This window comes from Ctenopharyngodon idella, chromosome 16, assembly GCF_019924925.1.
Source record: "Ctenopharyngodon idella isolate HZGC_01 chromosome 16, HZGC01, whole genome shotgun sequence".
Taxonomy (NCBI): Eukaryota; Metazoa; Chordata; class Actinopteri; order Cypriniformes; family Xenocyprididae; genus Ctenopharyngodon; species Ctenopharyngodon idella.
The window spans coordinates 2,555,530-2,576,391 of NC_067235.1; positions in this window are offsets into that span (position 1 = coordinate 2,555,530).

Sequence of the window (20,862 nt, forward strand, 5' to 3'; positions counted from 1 at the left end):
TACTACTGTTAGACCCACCTGAAAAAAACTTAAAGCCATGTTTATTTCATTTGTCTCTTTATTTTATTTTTATTTATTTGTGCTATCATTTGCAATTTGTTTATTTGTTCTTATTTTATTACTGACTGTTTACTTTTTGTAAATGTAGTTCAATGATTCAAATAAAACAGTGCTGTGTGTAAGCTATTACAACAAAATTACCCAAATTATCAAAAAACAAACAAAATACAAAGATAATATCAAATAATCTGTATGGTGCTATAAATAGCAGTTTTCCCTGTGGTATCGGAAATGGTCTCGAATATCGTTCTTTTTGGTAACACTTTATTTTATGGTCTTTTAACTAGTAGCTTATTAGCATGCATATTACTAGAATATTGGTTGTTTGTTAGTAATTATTAAGCACATATTAATGCCTTATTCTGCATGACCTTATTCTACATTCTTAATCCTACCCAATACCTAAACTTAACTACCTTATTAACTATTATAAAACGGTTAGTTTCTGTCCTTGATTCTGATTGGTCAATAGGTGTGTTTTATTCACGATAAAACACGGCTATGACCGCTTCACCCAACGGTTCTGTATATCACTACACAACACCCTTAGCAACCACTCTTAGCAATGTAAACTGTTTGTTCTCAACTGATATTGTTCATTGAATCTTACTGTATTATGTAGAAGAGTATTGTGAGAAAGAGATCGAGTGAGCAAGTTTATTACCTGCATTCAGATTTAGCATTTTCCTTCAGGTCAGTCCTATGTTCATAATAAAACATCTGTTTAAATGTCCGATGTATTATCTTGTCCTTTTAACATTTAAGGGGTTTTCCCATGACAGCGCTAGTCAAAGCATTTGTCAGTTGCGTCTTGTTCTGTGTTCACAACAATTCAGTCTTTTCAATGTAAAAGTCTTCGCTACTGACTGACACACTCATAAAGACGGTCTTTGCTGCCATCTAATGGGGTGAAAATGTAACATCTGTTGCTGTTCACGATCAGGGACTATTTTTACCAGCGGAAGGAAGGCTTTTGGTGAAAGTTTACTTCATGAAAGTTGCATTGATATGTATTTCTTGCTTTAATATTTATATTGTGTGGTAACCGTTTTGTAAAAGCAATAAGGTACTCGAGGCTAGTGCTGTATCGTGAATAAGTCACGCGGTTACTCTGCTTCACGTCATGTCTAACAACGCCCTTCAGCCGTGACTTATTCACGATACAGCACAGCCTCGAGTACCTTATTGCTTACTTAATAAGCAGTAATTAGGAGTTTATTGAGGGAAAAGTTGTAGTTAATAGTTTATATGTGTTTCCTATACTAAAGTGTTACCTTATTTTTCAATGTATCGTATCGAAGTTGAAAATTCCAGTATCGTGACAACACCACTCTGCCCAAACTGAGCAAACTGTGTTCACTGCGAAATATATGAAGGAAACAAAGATCCCATCCTTGAATTTATAGCTCTTTGAATTAAAAGCTATTTAATATTTGGTGAATCTGATATCCTTAGTAAAACAGAAGGTCAGAGTGTCTGTTCAGATGCCAGTCATGATTAAATGTTCATTGCTGTCATGTTACTGTTTTTCTAGAAGTATGTTAATAACCACCTGAGCTGACAGGTGGTGCCCTTCAAATATTAAAACCATGATGCCAAAGACCATGACACACTTCTGGATAAATGAACAATAAAACAGCTGAATATTTTCAACAACTTCTGATAAGCAAACGTCATATCCGAACCCACAAAAACATTTTTGAACCATATTCAAAAAGCATTGAAAAGTCACTTTGTATGTATTCAACTTGTTTCTGAGCCATCCATTAATTTATCTGGTAACACTTTATTTGGTAACACTTTTTAACACTTTTTTTTTATTATTTTGATCAAGAAGAGTGAGCAGAAGAGACTTCTTTCAATAACATTTTAAAATTTCTTCCTTTTTTTTGGACATGAAATCTATGAAATGATTTTTACTGATAGCCTCCAACAATGCTTTATATTCCAAGTCTTTTGAAAACATATGATAGCGTTATGTGATGAACACAATGAAATGTATGTCTTTATTCCCTGAAACATTTCATCTTTGCTGTAGCTCTACAAAAACTATACTGTTTATTATATAAAACAATATAACAGAGAAATTCACCGTGGAGAAGCCATTACTGTGTTTTGCGTCATTCGAACACATGATGAACGAGTAACCAGAGCAGCGTTGATGCAGGACGTTTCCCTTTTGAGACCACCCTGACAGATCATATTACACTTCTGGATAGATGGACAATAAAACAGCTGAAGCAATATTTTATATCATCGGGGCCGGATAGTATCTTCTGTCAAGGGCACGGTCACTAAAATTTGGCGGGAACATTGTCCGCCCAAAACTGCTATGATTAAAATTGATATTAACCATCAAAAATCATGACCTTAGAAGGAAATAAGGATAAAAAAGTGAGAAAATAAATCTCTTAAGAATGGAGCCATTGCGTTGAGCAGCAGTGAAGCGCGTCTGAGTGTGCACATTATCAGCAACCAACATCAGGCAGTTCCCTACAGATATCAGCACATTATCACAGCTTCCACACACACTCTTAATCACAACAGACGCAGAAATCCATTACTTTCTGTCAGTCTCCTCGCAACACACACACATATCCTCGCGCCGATGAAGCCCGATCTCTATCACGCATTTGAATTTTGTGCTCCCTCTCGCTTCTCTTTCTCCTTTTTTATACCGTTATAACCTTTTTAGAGATACAGCTAAGACCATTGTATCTGGTGTAAACCATTCACTGCTTATATCCATTTCAGCTGTGTGGGTGAAAAAATCCCCACACATCACATGCTTATCTGTCAAAGCCTTTAAATACGTGTTGGGCTTCCTGTTAGTAACTGCTCTGACAAATGCAGTATTTCAGTCTGACGGCTGACATTTACTCAAGCGGCGTTTCCACGGCCGTGTTAAACTGTGCTTGTGTATTATAGACTAAATTATGGTGCGATGCTTCTACGTCATTGAGCGTACTTTTGGGGTTTTGTCATATACAACTGAAATGTAAAAATATAAATGGAATGAGTTCCTTTTCCATTTCAAATAGGTAATTTCTACATTCAATGTGTCTCAGAGTAGTAATCAAGAGATACTTACAACTGAAAACATATTATTCTAAAAAAAAAAAAATTGCAGTGAAATAAAGATTCTTGCACTGTATTTCATCAATCAATCAACCAGTTATCTGTCTACAAATATAAATCTTGGTGAGTGAATACTAATGAAGAACTAATGTCAATATATCAGGGGTTGTGAACTCTGGCCCTCGAGATCCACTTTCCTACAGAGTTTAGCTCCAACCCTCACACACACCTGGACGAGCTAATGAAGGTCTTCAGGATTAATAGAACAGTACAGGCAGGAGAGTTTGATCAAGGTTGGAGCTAAACTCTGCAGGAAAGTGGACATTGAGGGTCAGAGTTGAGAAGCCCAATATAGTGTCTAAACCAGGGGTGTCCAGTTCTGCTCCTGGAGGGCCACTGTCCTGCACAGTTTAGCTCCAACTTGCGTCAACACACCTGCCTGGAAGTTTCTAGTATGTGACCTTGATTACCTGGTTCAGGTGTTTATCTAGGGTTGGAGCTGAACTCTGCAGGACAGTGGCCCTCCAGGAGCAGGATTGGACACCCCTGGTCTAAACCATATCTGTGCCACTCAATTAACTTAATTCATTTTTAAGAAAATATTCCTAATTTAATCTTCATACAGTCTATATGTGTGACAAATGTCTGTTTCCAGTGGTGCTGTTACATTGCTGTCTGGTTTCACCGGTCTTCTGTTGTGGACTCTTATTCTGAAGTATAGTTTTGTTCCCATTGTTCCTGTGTTCTTATGCTGCGTTCCAGACAAACGGGAAGTTGGATTTTTCCTACCTCCTTCTAGGAAAGAACGTCTGGAATGCCACTCAAAGTGGGACATTCGACCTCTGAAGTCGGGGTACATCGATCAACCCCGACCTCAGCGAGACGCGTCATTTGACATCACTTTCAAGGTGTCGGCAAGTCCTGTTTCCAATGAAAATAAATGTAAAAACATTAGACATTAAGTTTATGTAATGATACACAAGTTTTTTGCTTTTTGTCAGCTGTTTTCAAAGCGACTGTTATTTTTGTTCTGTTTTTGCCATAACTTACACAAAAACGCGATATGTTCTCCTTGTTTTGTGGCGACCTCACATGGTCAACATGTGAACGTGACGTGTAATGACTGGAACACACTGAGGTCTGAAGTGGGACATTTAAATTGGGATATTCCCATGTCCACCATCTTCTGGAACGCAGCATTACTTCTTGTGTTTAGTTCCTGTTTCCTTTCTTTCACTGCTTGCCTTATTAGGGTGTATATCGTGTACATGAATTCGGGCACTGGTAAGGACAGTAACGGACGCTGGTTCACTACACATTGGGACACTTATGACTCTGTTTCCGGCGACGTGACAACGTCCTCATTGTACAACATCACTACTGGTATTTATGAACAAAAGCAGATATTTCTGACATTACCTGTCATGAAATTTAAAGTACATTATGATAAATACTTTGCTTGTTACATATATGTGCAACATTTCAGCCATAAATAAATTATAAATGTTAGCTAGATTATGTTCATTACCTGTCTACCTGGATTTCACGGTGCATTGTGGGATTTTTTAGGGAGCGAACGTTTCAGTGCCCTGGAAGGATTCTGCAATTGAGACAGCCCTTAAAATTGCCGACTCCCTGATCAGTGCCCTGACTACTGAACTTGTGAGCTGATTGAGACGCACCCTTAGTTTCTATAGTTACCCTTGTTTGTTGCCATAGCAACTAATCACCTTCACCTGTCCCTTGTTAGCCATCATTATCCTGTATATTTAAACCCCAGTGTTTCCCCATGTTCTTGGTCAGGTCTTGTCCTTTATGGGTGTTTGTTGGTGGATGTCTCAGTTCTGTTCCCTGTGGATTTACTCTGTTTTGGGTTTTGTGCTCGGCTGTGTGCATTTTTGTCTTTTTATTAATAAACAGCACAACTGCATTTGGATCCAGCTTTCACTCTTTTCTGAGTTCCCCCTGCATTACAAGTGCAATAAAGCACTTTTTCTTCTTGTACCAAAAATTGCATGTTTTTCACAGCTCCATTAGTGGGAAGCATCGACCGGTCTTTCTCGATCCTCAAACACTGAACATTTTGTCTCCTTCATCAAATGCATCTGAATCAATTCATCATCGTCATAAAATAATGTGATTATTTTATGCATGGCATAAACAAACTTTCTGTATGTGATATCACTTGACACAACACGACCCAAATAAAGCTAGACAAAAGACATTGAAAACAAGAGGGCTATTGACCTTATTCACAGCAGCGCCAGCTTTGATTTCTAACAGGAATGAAAGCGAGGCTGTGAGGGATGGACATACATCTCTTCCGTGTGTTGTACTGTTATTTAATGTGTTTTTGGATAGTTCTGCTGATGAAACACTGCAAAAATATCTTCCCAAGAAATTTCAGTAGGCAATAAACTCCATACAACATGAGCTGGGGAAAATGATAAGTGGTCTTGGAGCTTTATACAGCGTTTTACAGCGAATGCCATTGAAAACACAGCAAGTCCCTCACAGCCTTGCTTTCATACCTGTCATGGCACTGCTCTGAAAGAGGTCTATATACACACAAGGGCTGCTTCTGAAATCACATACTCTCTTGAATAAGTTCTTACTTTGTGACCACTAAAAAAAGTGTGTTCTTTCTGAATGTAATCTGGATGTAATACATTCGCCATGTTGTAATCATTATCATGTGACCTACCAGCGTTAGTTTCGTTGCTTCACTGCCATTTACAGACCTTCTCCAGTGGCCTCATGGGATAGTAAAATGTCCATCAAATGCACACTTCAGAATCTCGCTGGAAGTAGTAGGTCATCCGGGCACTTTTTGCCTACTCTTTTATGAGTACTGTGAATTCAGACATAATTCTTTTGTCTCATACTGTTTTTTGCCTACTATATAGTAAGGAAGTATATGATTTTCAGATTCTGTTAAGAAGTGTTGTCTTATATACAACACGACAATGTGTAGCCACCGCGCTGGACGACTGCGTCTTATGAGGCAGCGGCAGAAACATAGGAGGCTTTCAGTGCTGGAGATTCATGTCCTTGGTGAAGTTGTTCATATTATATGACCCTTTTCTCTGGTAAAGGTAAACAATAGAGGGAAAAAAAAGTGTGTGAGAAAAAAAGGGTGAAACTTGTGAGATAAAAAACAAAAAAAAGATAGAAACAAACTTTGGGAGGTTGTCCCCACAGCTGTTGTCCATGCCTGCCCTGAGAAAGACTATTTTTGCTTATAGAGAAATCAATAGCACTTGAGTTATCAAATCCACTGTGCTTGAAGAAGAGGTTGAGGGTGAGCAGCTGTAAAAATCGATCTGAAGATATTGCCTTATTGAGTAGACGCTGTAAATAGCAGCATTATGATGTTGAGTACTGCTGAAGCTATCGGAGGACAAGAGGAGGGCAGGCAGCACCCGGTCTCTCAAACACAGACAAACTTTTCACATGACCATCTCTATCTAATTTGCACTTTTGCTCACCAGTGGGCCAGGAAGCATACATAGTGTCTACAGATATAAACAAGTTAAATTTAAGACTTTTTAAGATGTTTTTAATAGGTCATCTTTGAGCTGCACAATTCTGGATAAATTAAGATTCGCAAATTTTTTTTGTGGTTTCAAACACGATTCTGAACAGACTATTAAACAAAATAACATGTTACAAGAGGTTCTGACAAATGTTAATTGCTGCGGTGTGTTTAAAATGTTTAATGAATCTGAATGAATTATTTTAAAAATGCTTTGAATGAATGATTAAATCATTTATTAAATCAAGTCACTTATATTAACTTCATTGTTTCATTACTGGATGAATCTGCATTTTTTGAACGAATCTCTTGAATGAATGATTCAATAGCCAGGTTTCCAGCCAAGGATTTTTTTTGTGAAAAAAAGGTTTAGCGCTTCAAAATGTTTAGCGATATAGCTGATGGAAATGCCATTTGTTGATAAAAATTTCTCAAATGTCAACACAATCTTTTTCTGTTAACCTTTAGTGCATACATTCTAGGTCAACACTTTTGGAAACACTTTTTGTCGAGAAAAGCGGCTTTAACGCAAATAAATGTGGTGTCACATGACAGAATTAGCCTATAGCCTACATGCAGCGTCCACGTGTTCATGTGTTGCTCCTGTTAAAGCAGTTTCTCCAAAGTTCGAAGGTGCATCAAGGATGAGGAAAATACTGTCTTGAAAATCTCTGCAGCTCGACAAAAATAAGTGGGGTGTCCGTCAAATTAATGAAGAATGTTGGAATTTTTAATGCTGACAAAAAGAAAGGTAAAATAAAATACAGAAATGTTACTTCTGTATCTGAATAAATAAAAGTACAGTCATAAAATGGTGAGTCTGTTTGATTTCATGATCAGAAGCAGTTCTAGGCTACATGACAAATGAAAATCACAAACATTACACTTGTAAATTAAATAATTTTATAAGTGCAATTTATTCATATAGAATTTTATCTCAAATAAATTAGGAAAATAAAGTAGTTGACTCCAAAAAGCTCTAATAAAATTTTAAAAATGTTATGTGACAAATAATGCAGACCACTTAAAAAAAGGTTAATACACAAATAAAATGTTTTGGTACACAGCTCCATCTGTCTCTGGAAAAAAAAAATAAATAAATAAATTTGATGCGATTTGATGTTTTTTTTATGGGTTTGATGTTGCTGAACTCAGAAACCAGAACGAATAACTTTTTTTGCTTTGAATGATCAGCTTTGAATGCGTTCTCGGCCACGTCAAAACACGACTGGCTTGACTGCATGCTCAAGACTGTTGCAAGCAAAGACTAAATATTTCACTTTATCAGTGTTTTTATGGACCTAAACATTTTTGCATACCGAACAAATGAGCTGCTGCATGTCCAAACCTGCGCTTCGTCAAATAAAGGCAGTAAAGTCCTGTCAGACGAGCTGTTCCACTTCATCGTCCTCTTCTTATATTTCCTATTTAATTATAGGTGAAAATACGCAGTAAGCTACTGGCGAATTTCAAGTGTCTCATTACTCTGTACATTTTACAAATGGGATGCAAAAGATACAAATTTGTGATATATGCAAAATTATGTATGGAAATGACTCAAGGGCAGATTTTTTAAGCGATATAACAAAACTTATGCGACAATGCACACTAATCATGCACACCATTTTATCGATAAAAAGGGCAACTGGATGGAAACAGCCTGGAGACAGCAAATTTTGTCACGTCACAAGTGCACTGCTGTACCAGGTGAGCGACACACACACGGAGCTCATTATGTGATGAAAACATCAAAACATATTAGTTTATAAATCATGCACTATGGTAAAAGTGTTTTTAGGTAATAACAACGTTTATAACATACTTTATTTTAAGGTGTGAGGAACAGCGCAAAAATAAGTCTTTATTAATTGATAATCTGCCCCTGTAATCAAAATTAGTTTGAAATGGAATAAAAGTTGTTGGTGTTTCACTGTCAATAGTGTTCATTTCAGCTGGAAACTGCAGTGATTTGTATGTATGTTTTTGGAGAGTTGGAAAATTGTAGAGGCACGTTTTGCCAATGAGCCTGTATTGCAAAATATACTAATTGTACAACTCTAATGTCTGTCAGTAAAGGACTTGGATGGCTTACTACATTATCTTTATGTAAGTGTGGAATTCTCAGGTGACAATTTTTGAAGCGCAGCACGAGGAGCTGAAGCCTCATTTGAAATACTGTTTTATGAATTTCCTCCATCTGTTGTACAGCTTTGAATAATGAGTCCACGAAACATCTGTCCAAGTTGGGAGCGCCACAGATGGTTCTCAAGCAGAGGGGTCAGTCTCACAACAGGAACAGGACACAATGTCCCGAGGCCTGCGTGGAGGGAAGCTATTTGGCAGGAGAATTCATCCAAAGCCACAGTCGGGCAATGATTAGATCCTATAAGTAGATTTAACAATATACGGATCACACTGACCCTTATCAAAAGACACAGAGAGTGGCGACACAGGCAATGAACAATAGGCAGTTCTTAAGGTTTTCCAATCGAATGACGAATGGACAGAGTGAGAGAAGTTGGCGGGGACATAAACGGGTAATGACAAGCACTCTGGGGTTATTTTCTATCTCAGCTCATTCACAAGTAAAACGACCATTGGGACCTGGCAAGAGCAGCTGCACCTGTGTCTCATATACGCCGTCTCCAACTAGAAACTGGACATGGACCTGAAGAGTAAAGGATGAAAGAACAATGAGAGAGAGAGAGCGTGAGAGAAAGAAAGACAGGCAGGGTTAATATTGGGCCAGAATTACCCTGAATGGTTCCGGGATCTTCGAATCAAATAAGATTATTTTTTGCCAGTTTGTTTGTTAATGTATTCTATTTCTTGTATGCTCCAGTGCAGTACATTTCATTTAGCAGTGTACGTGTTAAAAAAAAAAATAAAGTTCATTACATAACCATGATGTTACTCTCTACTGAGTGGTGGACCTTGGAAGAGACAACAAATTTGCCCCCATTTCTGATATACATCAAAAGCAAAAACACAGAGGTTCATACTCACAAACATGACTCTAAAATAATGCAATAAACATCAACTAAATAACAGAAAATGTAAAACAAAACATCCTAATGTACATTACTGACAACTTATATAATATAAAAAATATAAGCTTATGCTTTAGTTTAGGGTCCACTTCTAGTTGCTTATTATCATGCATATTACTAGGATATTGACTGTTTATTAGTACTTATAAAGCACATATTAATGCCTTATTCTGCATGACCTTATTGAAAACCCCTAATCCTACCCAATTCCTAAACTTAACAACTACCTTACTAACTATTAATAAGCAGTAATTAGGTGTTTATTGAGGCAAAACTAGTAGTTAATAGTTAGTTAAAAGTGAGAATTGGATCCTGATCTAAAGTGTGACCGAAATTAACTACATGTTCTTACTACAGGGCTAGGATTAAGATTAGGGTGTGGTTTAGGGTTAGTTGCATGTACTTATGCACAATTTATAGTCATTACTATAGTAACTACATGTAAAGAGTAAGAAGGATGTTGTAAAATAAAGTGTTACCAAATATAATCATCATGATGTGTCGCACAGGGCCTTCTGGAAATGTTTTCAAGTTTTTGAAAACAATACCGTTATCATCTCTGTGTAAACCACAAAAACGTGGATCTGTGAAAATGGTGACGGCATGCACACGCGTATTTCGTGTTCAGTCTATAGGCATGTGCGTTTGCCGGCAGTGCTCTGTAAAATATTGCGTATGTGCGCACGTGTGTACCATCTACTGACCTGGCATGCATAATACAGCGTTTTTAGTCATTTTCGCGGATCCGTGTGAACTGGGATTATTTTGACAGTGTTGTCATCTGTACAAAGAAAAAACTTTTCCCTTTTTTTCACGTCGTTAACATGTAAATCTTACACTTAACTAATTTACAGGTTTTTACAGTATTTTCCTGTAAAAATGTAACACTGGACCAACACATGCAGGCTTTAGTGATATTTATATTTTATTTGTTTCATTTTTAATTAATCATTTACGCAGTTCTGTTTTTTGTTTTTTTATGCAAAAAAAGTATATATTTTAAATTTGTGTTTTGTGTTCAATTTCCCTGAACACAACACAGATGAATACAGACCCTTCAATCGAAAGAGCTACACTAAAGTTGGAGGGGTCCAGAAGAACAACAACAGGGTAAAGATGGAGGTAAAGACATCTCTTGAGTTATAGGTTACAAGTCATATATCTAAAGGAAAGGAAACACTTTTATCAATAAGCCAGACTGTGTTCATACAAGTCCAGTGAGGAACACCATATGGCCATGGCTGATAAAAGCTGAAATTGCAGGTAAACTAGCAAACTCTTTCAAGATATATCAAACACCCCCATACATGGATGGCTGCATCACAGTTACAATGACTACATACTGGAGTGTTTGACAGATAGGAATGAATCAGATGTGTTTAAATGATGTGGAAAGAGTCAGGTCCATCTGAAATGAAGCACAACTGGACTTTATAAAGCACAACTGAACCTGTCTGTCTGAAATTCTCACTTGTCAATCCATGCTGTTCATGCAAAACTTTTTAAACTTCTGTGTGTGTGTGTGTGTGTGTGTGTGTGTGTGTGTTTGAGTGTGTGTGTTGTACTGCTAATCTCAAAATCCAGTGCAATTTCCAGCTGAAATGAACACTATATGGCAGTAAAACAGCAACAACCTTTATTCTTTTTCATGCAAATTATGATTACAGGGGCACAGGGCTTGACATTAAAGGGGTCCTTGATTATGATTTCACTTTTTTAACTTTAGTTAGTGTGTAATGATGTTGGACAGTACAAGCCGTATAAGAAACGACTGGTAGGGACTACAACGAGCTTCTTCCTGGGTTGGTGACATCACAAAACCCAAAATTTACATAAACCCCACCCCCGAGAACACACAACAAAAGGGGTGAGGCCATGTTGGGCTGCTTTAGAGAAGAGGAAGAGTTGTTCAAAGCAGGATTTGCACAAAAGATTAACATGACGACACATGCTAGTCGATGAGTTGAATCAACTCCACAGCAACTACATACATTTATCCACTAACCGTTCAGAAACGTCCAGTTTCATAAGTTTCATAAAAGTTGTAACTTCTTCCTGAGTCTCTCCATCAGTGTCGACTCCGGTTTGAACAATGTAAGGCTGAACACCGTTACTGACAATCCTCATTTTGGCTGCGTGAGATTCTCCAGCTTTGTTGTTGTTGAGCAATCGAAGCACGTGCTGTTAAAGCTCCGCCCTCTTCTGGAAAGGGGGCCGGGAGCAGCAGCTCATTTGCATTTAAAGGGACACACACAAAAACAGCGTGTTTTTGCTCACACTTAAATAGGGGCAAATTTGACAAGCTATAATAAATGATCTGTGGGGTATTTTGAGCTGAAACTTCACAGATACATTCTGAGGACACCAGAGACTTATATTACATCTTGTAAAAGGGGTATAATAGATCCTCTTTTAACACCTGTCAACCCGACAAATGCGTGTGTATTTCAGCAGTGGTGTGTAACACAGTCACTCCTACTAGCCATTTTGTCAGGTTGAATTTTATACATAATATACACATTTTTCAATTGTGGTCTTTAAAAAAATGCATCTGAAATAATAAACTAATTACAATGTAGTGTTGCCAAAAAATAGATTTTTCAATACATAGATACTGAAATATTTGAAACGCTTCTAATACTCATTTTCCACAGAATAGACACATGATACCAGCTGCTCTTTGAGTTACACACAAACCCTCCTTTCCTTACTCACTTGCTTCATTTGCTCCGGATGAATATTGTTGATGTTTCACAGCTTGGCGTGGGATTGCGTGTATTACGTATAATTTTACACATTCCCACAGATTTTGTTCTCACACCCAAAGTGCACACATTAAGCCGCCTCTCAGTACTAAATTGAGTTCTTTTTTGCTGCTTATTGCACTTAAACAGTCAAACTACACACAGAATAATGTCAAAATGCCGGTCTTTGCATGTATTCATGTAAACACAGTCAGTTATGTTTTAAGTGAATGTAAACAGTTGAGAAAGAAAACGTGTAATGTATAATGGATCCGTGTGTCAGGTCTTAAAGTGACAGCAGCCTAATATACCTGCTGCCAAATTATAAGGTTATATTAAAAATATCTATGTAGCAGTTTTTCCCTATGGTTACATGATCTCGATGTCAAAATTGTGGCCAGTGAAAATGCTGAGTGTCTAGTAACTTTGGAAAACCCTAGATACAGTGGCTTGTGAGCAAAAAAGTTAATGTCAAGCCCTGCAGGGGCAGATTATCGACATATAATGACTTATTTATGCACAGGTTCCTTGCAAAATATTATGTTATGACCTTAAACATTTTTACCATACCGCATGATTTATAGACTAATACGTTTTGATGTTTGCATCACATAACCAGTTCCATGTGTTTGGCTTTTTTAATGTAGTGAACTTGCTCAGTAGCTCACCTGATACAGCAGTGATGTGAAGCGCTCGGGTGTCCGTTAAACTTAAGTCCTAGAAAAGAAGCTAAAGTGGCACGGTTGCTTCAGCAAATGCATCTTATCTCAAGTTTGCTTTTGTTAACACTATCGGTTAGGTTTAGTGTAGGGTTTTTTCAAGTGCGATTGAAAGCATTAACCTTTTAGTGCACTCACTGGACATTTCATTTCTGAACTGAACTATTTTAAGTCATTCATATAAGGTAAACGCTGTCCCGCAGACTAGTCAAGTACATTTTTAGATGTCAAAATGAATACTGCCACAGCATGAACTCTAGCATACATGCAGTTTAAACTAATCCAAAAGAACTGGCAATGAATAAATGTTGGATTTACCAATTTAGGCTTTTTTTTCCTCAGGAAGTGCTCCATCATGGCATTCACTCACACGAGTGTTTCTTTCTGAGCAGCTGTTTGGGGTTATTGATGACCGCATTAGAATTCTGCCTGCAGCACACGCTGTGCAATGGCAAAACTTGCCCATATGCAACCGCACTAACCGTCACCCCGGCCCAGTCAACCACCTCTCTTGTGAGCTAGAATTTCAGCTGCAAACTGATTCTACAGGGAAAGGGATGGAGGAGGAGTTACTGAGGGTCAGCTGTCCCACAATCCCCAAACAGAGGCTTCCCAGTGCTTGTGCGCACAATGTTTAATTACCTTTCCCAGCCACTCATCTGACATTTTCACATTGCAGCCTTTCGCTCATGCTGACAATTCCCTGACAAATAAATTCTCTTGTTTGAGGACCTCCTGACAGAGCGGTTTTAACTGAGGATGTTAACACTCACATCACAGAAAATTGTGATTTACTGTAAACCTATTTCCACATTTTCTTTTCATCTCCAGGGCATGGAATTTAAAGAATCAAAATTGATTTTAGTTACCTGGTCTTATTTTGCATGATTGTAAAGAAAAATAAATCTTTGTCAAGCTTTTATTCCCATTTTTTTTTTTCTATTTATATTTTTGTGATATACTTGTGAATTGTATATAGTGCTAAAAAAAACAGTATAGTTATGTTTTGTCATTGTATCATCTGATACTGATCACAACAGAGCAAGTTTAACGAAGCTAAGTGAACAAAATGGAAGATGATTTAAAAAAAAAAGCTAGTCACAAACATGCCAGATTTCATTGTCTCATTGTAATATAAGCCTTATATAGTTGTGCATATATAATGAACTCAAATAAATGTGGTGTCTATCGTGTTTATGGTGTCATCTGTTTTTTGATGGATTCCCACATTAGGATGCCATATGGAGAATATAAATTATACAGCTAGCTATTTCTTACAGAAGACAAGGTATATGGGTTGATCATTACATTTTAATTGGCAACAGTAAAACAGTTCGGCGGTGATAATGACAGCAGTGCACTTTTTATTGGACATTTATAGGCCTTGACATAAAACACTGAAATTTGAATACCACTGACACATTCATAATATGAGTTGACGTCTATATTACCTGAATCGCAACCAGTACTATAATCAAGACAGCCGTTTTAACAGTATATAACTGCATCTTTTTGTTTCAGTGTGAGTGTGTGTGAGTCTGATAAAACTGGTAAACAATCCAATTTTGCAAGCAGTCATTTAGTGGATGCTTTTATCTAAAGTGACTTCCAGTAGACTTGTTATAGGGTCAGTCAGCCTGGAGTAACCCAGGGTTAAGTGTCTTTCTCAAATTAAAGGGCACATGGATAATAGCTTATGGCTCACTTCTTGCTAAAAACAAACCTGCAAGCTTCTGGGTTTCAAGTAATGAGCTTTATGCACGACACCACAACATTCCTAGTTTTTGTCACTTTTTTGACATCGTTTGACAAAGATAAATATGACTGTTCTGTAGGTGTTCAAAGATGTATCCTTAGTGAGCTTTCTATAATAGACAGTATTTTAAGACATACTGTAGGTGTGCTTACTATTAGGCAACAAAATTAAACCTCCTTGTAGGATACATAATTTTTGACAGTTTTTAAGTCAATGCATATATTTATGGAAGCTTGTTTCCACCACTAAATAAAAAATAAAAAAAGTAATTGCAATTCTGACTTATTCTCCTAAGAATTGCATGATATAAACTCGCAATTCTCATTCATATCTTGGAATTCTGACTTTATAACATGCAACTGTAAGTTATAAACTCACAATTGCGAGAAATAATGTCAGAACTGCGAGTTACTGTATAAAGTCAGAATCGCATGATATTAACTTGCAATTGCAGGTTATAAAGTCAGAATTGCTTTATACTTTTTTTCTCTGAATTGTGTTTATATCTCACAATTCTGACTTTATAACATGCAATTGTGAGTTGTGCAAAAGTCGTCTTTTTTTCCACAGAATTGGACTTTATAACAATTCTGAGAAAAGAGGTCAGAATTGCAAGACATAATTCTGACTTTGTTTCTCACGATTGTGAGTTTGTTAGTTATAATGTCAGAATCGCAAGATATAGACTCGCAATTGCGACAGTATATCACAATTCTGACTTCTCGTAATTGTGAGTTATATCTGCGATTCTTCGCAATTACCCTTTTTATTTTTTATTTAGTGGCGGAAACAAGCTTCCATGATATATCCTACAAAGGCAATCTCAAAATGCATTGCATTTGCAAATTTATTATGCATTTATTACTCATTTATTACAAGTACACTAAAAAAAATCCATTCAAGATGACAGACAAAAGGTTGATTGTAAATGAATTCCAGACTATTTTACCCAGTATTTGTGTGACTCTTTTGGAATCAGCTGTGAGTCTCTCATGCTCTTCTCAGAGGATCGCTGTCTGTGGGGTTCCTGTCTATCACGAATGTTTCAAATAATGTCACTACAGAGGTTCAATTTAGGTTAGTATGCTGCCTTGGAAGGCGGCTTCATAAGACAGTAGACTGTTAAAAAAAATCATAAGGCAAATTGGTTACATATGAAAATTATTTATGAAAAAAAAAAAAAAGAAGAAAAAAAAAAAAGGAAGAATCATATACCTTTTTGCTTATAGTTCATAATAAATCTCTACTGAAAGACTGTCAGGAAATCACGCTTACAACATGACCACCTTGAAATCAATTTAATTCTAGTACTTTTTAAGTGAACTTTTACTTTTTTGGGACATTGAAGTGAAATGTTTTTATGACATTCAACAACATGTTATCGGCAGAGAACACTGCTGCCAAACAGTGGTTTGAAGGCAGAATTAATTGATCTAAACTACTACAGTCTTCGTGAGTTAGCAGCCATCGCTGCCAGCACCATCCAACTGTCACTTCCTTATTGAATATTTATGAGGGCTTCACACGACAAAACATTTGCCTTGTTGTATTTCCCAATTCAGAATGCTTTGCACTGTGTCACACTCTTTCCGGTTTGTAAGTGTGACATTTTTGATATTCAAGGAGCTTGTAGGAAGTGATGGAAAACTTGAGTCAGCAGACAAGAGCTGTGTATTGTACAGCTCAAATTGGCCTTCACACCTCATAAAGTCTCTTCGTATACTGCAAGTCCTTCTGAAAAGTAGTGAGGACTGTAACATCCCTATTTTTTGTGAGGGAAGGGATACAGTTCTTGGTGCTGTTCTAGCTGGTTGAACAGTTTGGTTAAGTGGTGAAGTTCAGTGGAAAAGTAGTGAAGCTGGTGGACAAATCCTGCTCCTGGAGGGCCAACCATCCTGCAAAATGTAGTCCCAACCCTAATTAAACACACCTGAACCAGCGAATACTGGAAGACATTGGCCCTCCAAGAGCAGGACTGGACACCACTGACCTACATTTGTAAAGTCAACATGAAATAGTTTTCACAAACCATTTTACTTTCGTAATTGGATGTATTAAAGAACAGGATATTCAAGAGGCCAAAATGTAGGCTGGGACTTGAGTTTATCCATCGGGAACTGACTGGAAAAGTTTAATTTGTTGAGGTCTGAACAAATTAGATTTGCGTCTTTATAAACTTTTTGAAGCTTGACTTTTTGGTGGACTTTCAATAGAGGGATACAAATCTCTAGGTTTCTCTGCAAATCTCTTGTTAAAATATCTTAAGTTGTGTTTAGAAGATGAATAAAAGCCTTATGGGTTTGGAATGAAGTGAGGGTAAGTACTGCAAGTGATGATGGTCTCCAGGAACGTGGTTGAGAACCACTGTTTTAAAGTGAAACCACTGATCAAAAATTCAAGCTCTTGTATGAAGTGAAATCTCTTTCATTGTCACAGCTACCATTACCATGCAAAGAACAGTTGTTCAAGATTGAACAAGCACTTACACTAGTACCAAAACAAAGATCCACGGACATAACCATGATGAAGAGCAGGACCCGCACTCGTTCTAAAAGAACACTGATTATATAATAACCCTTAGAATGAGTGCGTTTTAAGAATCCATGTGGATTGTCAATTATAGGTTTTGGTAGGTTGAAAGCAGACTGGTCCCTCAGGTCCGTTGCTGGAGTATTTATACAGTGGCCATTTGCATAGTTCATCACATTAGATATGGACGTTTCAGAAATGTTTGTCAGACGCATTGTCACAATACTTTTTGTCTTCAGTTCTCAACACTTCTTATTCTTTTATCATTTAAAACCCAACAAATGTCTATTTTTGAAAAAAAAAAAATATATATTGAAGAGTGTGCATATGACTTAAGTGTCCAACAAGTCCATATTAGAGTGTATTACAAAAGTCACATTGGTTTTCTTACCTAAAATGACTTCTGGTTTCGGCACAATCCATAACTGTACATTACCTCCATAAAGTTCCTTTCTTACACTGAAAATAAATGTCTGGTCTTTCAGGTTTCTTGGACATCAAAAGACTAGCTGTAGGCATTCAGCAACCTTGGAAAAAACACACAAGCACTTTTTCTTCTCAGGAAAGAAGGAAGGGAGGGAGATATCAGTTTGCATTTGATGAGGAGCATCTTCATAAACCAGCAGCAATCCCATGGGAAACAGACACTAAACACAAAGCTTGTCATCTGACATTAACCCCTGGATGCCTTTGTCCATATAAGGGTTTTCCTGGAACATCATAAGTTTGATGACTTTAAGAGTCTCACTTGTGGACTTTTTACGCGAGGGCGCCCTCCGGCTTTCAGTATGAATGAAACAGACATTACATGAAATTGTTTTGCGCTCCATAATGCTCACATCTCCTCATTTTGGGTAAAAATTGAATAAATATTACTTCTCTTTATAGACTATATCTATATTTGAAGTAAATGTATGAGAATCAATATTTATTTCTCCAAATGTGCATGCTTTTGAACTTAAAGACCTGAGGGATGTTGTTTAGTCAAGAACTTTCATGACGACTGTAAAGAAGTTTTTTTTTTTTTTTCCTCAATGGATGAGGCTGAGGCTCATATTTCATATTAAAGGTGTTGACTCTGTTTTTCATTTTCATAACTCCTGACACAAATTAAGAAATTACTGTCAATATAAGAATTTTAGAGTAAAACAGCTGTCAAAAAATAAAGCTTGTCTTAGACCTTTTTAATGATGTATAGTTTGTCAAGTTAATTACACTCTTTTACGTTAAAACTAACAGTAACTTTGAACTAATGTAAACAAAAAATGCTTCAGTGCACGGCGTCCTCCTGCGGGTTAAGAAAATTTAAGCAAACACTGTTAATACACATTTAGTTAACAAAATGAAACCATACACATTTTAATGCTATGAAAGTGTGCACATTAAGAGAAATAAACTGCAGATGCTGCCTATTTCACGTTAGGAGTAATAATATACACAACTTTAACTGATCTTTAACTTTAGCAAATGTGCATGTTTTAATGCTGGTGAATGAAAGCCATGGTGCCTTGATCTGTTGTGGTCTGCGTCTCGAGCTGATGATGTAACACTGAGAGAGGCGTGGTCAGGCCCGTTGTTCACGCCCCAGTGCCTCGACTCCACCCCCATTTCAAAACAATGCCATAAAGTGAAATGCACAGACAAGTGAAGTGCAAAGTGAAAACAGCATCACTGGCTCTCGCTTGACTGAAACACAGAAAAAAAGGACCATTGCAAATGAATTAGTAGTTAATTACAAGTTAATAATAAATGATCTGATAAATGATTGTTATATATATATATATTTTTTTTTTTTTTTTTTTGACCCCCATTGACTCTGTATGGACAAAAACAGTTGAAGCATTCTTCACGGTAACACTTTATTTTAGGGTCTTTTAACTAGTTGCTTATTAGCATGCATATTACTAGAATATTGGCTATTTATTAGTACTTATTAAGCACATATTAATGGCTTATTCTGCATGGCCTTATTCTACATTCTTAATCCTACCCAATACCTAAACTTAACAACTATCATACTAACTATTAATAAGCAGTAAATTAGGAGTTTATTGAGGGAAAAGTCGTAGTTAATAGTTTATATGTGTTCCCTATACTAAAGTGTTACCTTCTTCACATTATCTTTTGTGTTCTGCAGAAAAATTACATAAAATGAAAATCATCTGCTGCCATGGCTGGTTCGTTAATTGCTGATTGTAGCTATGTATAGAACTTTACTTTTGGACTATTGCCGCATATTATTTTTTTACTACACCATCGAACTGACAGATGATAGGGATCTGAACTGATTCAATGACAAGCTGTATTCAAACTCAAAAGGTGTTGAAGTGTCAAGCCATGTACACTAACACTAACAAACATCTTACAGTGAGGAAAAACTGCTGCTCTACACTATATTGGGTACAAAAGCGTTATTGTTGGCTCTGAGGAGACTTGCAGTGGGGATAGCATCTGCAGCCCTGCTGGGAACAATATCTCCGGTTCAGTCACCTCCTGCGCCAAGGTGAACACCTCTATCAGAGCAAGCCTTCTGCTCCGCTTCAGTGCAACGGTACCTTTCACCCATGATTCCACAGAGATGCAGAGAGTGGTGGCTTAACTCATAACAGGTCAGTGATGCATGGCTGCTCAGCTGCAGCAACGCTCCGCAGAGACACCGACCAGACCAAGGTCACACGGATGTTAAGGTCATATGGAGAAACTGCTGGTCTTTCTTGAATATGATACGCTTCCTAGAAAATTTCCTGTTTGCATAGATGTAGATCAAATTATTAGGGAATATATAAGAAAAAAAAAAAACAGCTTCAACCCTTAATTGAATAGATTTATTGAGAATTATAGACGTATAATTGCATCAAAATAAATAATTCTCTATCTATCTATCTTCTCTCTGTCTGTCTATCTCTCTTTTCTGCTCTTCTCGTGGTCTTTTCTCGCCCTCAGGGATTAATTGGTGGTGAGAGTTCATAAATCTTGCCATTATGAGGGAGTTTCTCTTCACTCATTATTCACTCACAGACCCGGCACTGCAAGTCCCAGAGCTCCTTGAAATGTTTGGAGAGACGTCTGAAACCTCCTCACCGTCAAGGTTAAATTCACTCCAACTGCCTATCTGCTGCCCCATTTTATTACTGGCAACTTGAAGGAAATTTAACATGGGTAAATCTTCATTCCTGCTCATGTAAGACAGAACAGCCTACATGCCTGGATTACTGATGCATGCAGAACAGTGAACAACATAGGCTACAGTATATAAGAGGATTAAAGGAATAGTTCAATTCTGTTATCATTTACTCACCCTCATGTTGTTCCAAACCTGTATGATATTTTCTTCCATGGAACACAAAACAAGATGCTTTGTAAAATATTTATGCTGCTCATTTGCTTACAA